Source organism: Penaeus chinensis, chromosome 29 (genome assembly GCF_019202785.1).
Source record: "Penaeus chinensis breed Huanghai No. 1 chromosome 29, ASM1920278v2, whole genome shotgun sequence".
Taxonomy (NCBI): domain Eukaryota; kingdom Metazoa; phylum Arthropoda; class Malacostraca; order Decapoda; family Penaeidae; genus Penaeus; species Penaeus chinensis.
In genome coordinates this window covers 2,820,522-2,825,521 of record NC_061847.1, presented here as the reverse complement: position 1 = coordinate 2,825,521, position 5,000 = coordinate 2,820,522, and positions in this window count along the sequence as shown.

Here is a 5,000-nt window from a genome sequence, read left to right as displayed (position 1 = left end):
GAGAGAGTGTGAGTGTGAGAGTGTGTGATTGTGTGAGTGTGTAATTGTGAGTGTGTGAGTGAGAAAGTGTGATTGTGTGAGTGTGTGAATGTGTGAATGTGTGAATGTGTGAATGTGTGAGTGTGTGAGTGTGTGAATGTGTGAATGTGTAAATGTGTAAATGTGTGAATGAGAGAGAGAGAGAGAGAGAGAGAGAGAGAGAGAGAGAGAGAGAGAGAGAGAGAGAGAGAGAGAGAGAGATAGAGAGAGAGAGAGAGAAAGAGAGAGAAAAGTAAAAGAGTTAAACAATGGAAATTCCAAAGAAAACTCAATATCTCATCCCAGACAATCCCCGATCTGGAATTCAGAGCATACGGTACCAAGCCTGAGCTGAAACGGAGCCTGCGTTTGCGTGTCTCGAGCTGCTCCCGCCCGCTTGCTCCCGTGTCGTGTGTGTGGCCTTTGCGCCTTTCCTGTTAGGGCGTGGCAGGCCGGGTTTATATATCGTGGACTTTTAACGTCTTTGTGACTATAGTTAATGCCGATTAAGCGTCATTTGTTCGTCATTTATTCCCTTTTGATTGGTGACTCGGTAAAGCTTCTTGTTTGGAAAGTAAAACAGATTTCTTGTCACAAATATGTTGAGTAACACGTTAAAAAAGTATATCCGGTTGTGAGTCGTGCTAGGTGTTTCCCGCCTCCGTAAAATTCTCTTCGAACAGCAATCTATGAGCTAATGTGCAGTGTCTAATCCACACGATTTTGACATTTCCATCCCTCTCACGTGACAGCCTTCAAATGTCAAAATGATCTTGAACGATCCCCCGTTGGAGAGTTCTGTTTGTTTATTTTCTTTCGGGTTCTAGTGATACCCCTCTCACTTTTTTTTTTTTTTTTTATTCTGTGACTCATTTTTGATAATTCAGAATGTTTCATTACAACATTTGCTGTTGCCTTCCCATCATTCGTACTATATTTTTAAATTTAAATATAAAGGTTCGAACCTTCCTCAAACCACGTGACTTCACTCTCCTCTTCGGCCCAGCTGTTCGCGCGTTCGTGTTCGACTCGTTGACCTTCTCATGATAAATTCGTCATCGCTTTGTTGTTAGTGTGCCTCTCATGCCCTATATTTATATTTGTTTTTTCGCTTGATTTGAGCGTTAGTGCTTATCTGTTTTTATTATTTTTTGGGATGGCTTTTAAATAAATATATCATAATTTCTGGCAGATTAGGTATTATATTCATATTACTGTTAAATGCGTATTTAATTTTATGAATTATTTATTTGTGTATTCTGTATGTCAATTTTTACTTGAGAAACGCTCACCAAAAACTCATTTTTTGTTCGTTGACAAGTTTTTTTCTCTAATTTTTATTCGACCAGTTTTATTACTACCCCCGTGCTACCGCTCTTTCTCTCCACTCCCCGCTCTAGTTGTCTATTCCTGCCTTATCTCTATTTTCGAGGCGTCTCGGGTTTTCCCCTTCATTACGAGCCTCTCTCACTGCGTACTTTCCCGACATCCGTGGGGTGTCTAATCTACCGAACACTGTCAACACATGGCCAACACTTGGAGCCAGAATAACGATGTTAACCCTTGAAAACGCGGGTGATGAAAATGGGGGATCGGGTTGTTTCGCGATGAAAGAAAACTGCAAAGGCGGAAGGGGAGACTTCAGTGGTTGGACTTGCTTGTTTAAGGTCTTGTGTATTCACTTATGTCAGTCTTTATTTGTGTGTAAATATATGATTATTATTATACTTGGGATGTGTAGTGTTATTCTATTTTTCATTTTAAGTAATGACATAAAATTCGGATATAGGCTTTACACACCTGCGTACCGCATTCTTGCCATTTTTGTCGTATACTTCGTCCATAAGAATTGCTTACTGTTACGTTATGATTCCTTTGGAGTAAAATGATATAGCAGTTTCTACACTACATTTGTTTGTTTTCTAAAAGATAATCTTGCAAGCCACGCATGGCAGCACGTGCACTCAGCAGATTTTGTATAATTTTGTTCATTGTTTTTTTCATGCTTGCAAGCCACCATTTTGTTCTCTGGTTTCTCATTGGAATTATTTTGAAGAGACACGAACTGATAGAAGAAGGGGGAAAGAACTGGTGTGGACGAGGATTAATACAGATAAATAGGGAAGGCGATTACTTTTTTAAAAAATCATATCGTGTATTAGTTTTCCGATTGGCATTGGTTTAATGGATTTGTAAGAGTTACAGTCTTTCGGTAGAAGTGAAGTAAATATCAAATTAGCACAACGCCCTCCTCCAATTATTTTCATGATTGACGATTCTGCGAGAACCAGCCCCGTAACTGCATATATTATTGAAGTACGATTGGATTTCTTCGCATACTGACCCCTCTGCCGTGCCTCTCTGGGTACTGACTGACCCCTCTGCCGTGCCTCTCTGGGTACTGACTGACCCCTCTCTCCCTGGGTACTATAGAGGGGTCAGTACCTCTGAGCAAGGTCTATAGAAGTACTCTTGTAGACCTTGCCTCTGAGCACGCCTTCCTTCCCCGAGAGACAAGGGAGAGACGGGCGGTGATGGGCCACTGGGCTCCTCTCGACACAATGGTTCCCACTTGGCTGAAGGGCCTGGCGAGATCTCGGCCTCGAGGGTTGACGTCAATTCAGATGCATCTCTTGCTGGCGGGAGGGTTTATTTTATATACACGCAGGCTCACACGTACGCGCACAAACACTCGGACATGCACTCTCACTCGCACTCACTCTCACTCTCAATCATTGTATAGGCTTTCCTCGCACTCTCGCACGTACTCACACTCAAGGTTTGGGTGAATTATAGATCTCGCACACACGCTTTTTTTCTTCATTTTTCAGAAGATAAACTTCATGGTAAATGCTTATGATAATCTTATTGTATATTGATATTATTATCATTATTGTCACTGTTGCTTTTGTCATTACCATCGTCATTAATCCCAACCATCACCACCACCATCATCATTAATTATCATCATCATCATCATCATCATCATCATCATCATCATCATCATCAGTCACCACCGCCACCATCACCAGTACACCATCATCATCGTCATCCTCATCATCCTCATCCTCATCCTCATCCTCATCCTCATCCTCATCATCCTCATCATCCTCATCATACATATCGCCGACATCATCATCATCATTATCGCCGACATCATCATTACCACCGACATCTTTGTTATTATCACCATCATCCTCATCATCGTCGTCTTTATAATTACTATCACCAACTAAAATGATTTTCACCATTGGGGTTAATATTGTTTTTGTCATTTTTCTGATATCATCAACATATTTCGTATTATTGAATGTAACCCCCCCCCCCCTTTTTTCTGATTGGCTTGACCTGGACAATAGGTCTACTTGAGCCACTCTCACCTCCTTCGATTCAAGACGTCCTCCTTCGATTTAGTGCTTCGCTCTTCCCTCCCGGGCCCGCTGTTCCCTTTCTCGCTGTTTTTATCTCCCTTTCTCTCTGATTCATCGGTGTTTCTCTTTCTTTCGTTTTCTCCCTCCCTTCCCTCCCACCCCTGCCTGTCCGTTTTGTTTGTCAGTCTGTCTCTGTGTATGTATATATATATATATATATATATATACATGTATAATATATATAATATATATAATGTATATATGTAATATGTATAATAAATATAATATATATAATATATATGTACATACGTACATACATACATACATACATACATACATACATACATACATACATACATACATACATACATACATACATACATACATACATACATACAGATATACAGATATAAATAGACACACACACATACACACAGATATACAGATATAAATAGACACACACACATACACACACACACACACACACACACACACACACACACACACACACACACACACACACACACACACACACACACACACACACGTGCGCGCGCGCGCACATATACATAAACATATACATATATGTATAATATATATATGTATATATATTTATATATATATGTGTGTGTGTGTGTGTGTGTGTGTGTCTATTTATATCTGTATCTATTTAACTGTCTCTCTTCCTCTGTTTCTCTGTTTTTCAGTCTTGTTTTTCAGTCTGAGTCAGACGGTACTACTAAAACCCTTTCGGATTCACCGCCCAGTGCGAGGTTTATTCTCCGAAACGTCATGATTTGCTGTTTCCCTTAATGTTATTTGAATGCCTATGTTTCAATTTGTCATTGCACGCACGCTGCAATGTTTGTATTGATATCCAAACTACAAGTAAAACGATAATAACATTGATTTGACCGGCATGGATTCATACCCATTGTACCCACATTATACTGACATACATACATGCGTACAGATATAGAGTCTGAGAGACGCCCGAGAGCAGCGATTGCCCGACAGACCAAATCCTGGGCGGAGGCAGAAGACGCTCGCCCGGCGCTACGAAAGCCCCCGATAAGGACGGACTATGTTTGGAGCAGATTTTACGATTTTTGCTCAGTTGTTTATTTCGGTGGATTTAGTTTGTTTGTTTTTTTCATTTGCGTCTTACTTTTTTTTTTTTTTTTTTTTTTTTTTTTTTTTTTTTTTTACTAAGGATGGAAGCCATTATTTTTTACGTGACGATGTTCTTTTTTTTTTTTTTTGTCCGTGTTTCTGCCTGGTCGAAGCCGAGACATTAACGAAATCGGACGAAATGAAAAATAACATGAATGAATGAATGAATGGATAAATTTCTCTATTATAGACAAAACGAAGTCCATACGTTGAAGATGATGCAAGACTCGAAGGAGGAGGAGGCGTGGCCGCAAGGGTAAAGAATGTCAAGGGAAGAATATATTGGTAGGTGTTAGATACTGATCAATAAATATAATTATGTAGATACATGATACAGACATGCATTATATATATATATATAAAGAAACACCGGCATAGAAGGTACGCATATATATGCATTCAATAAAGAAAACCACCTTCGCTTGACCCGGTACCTGC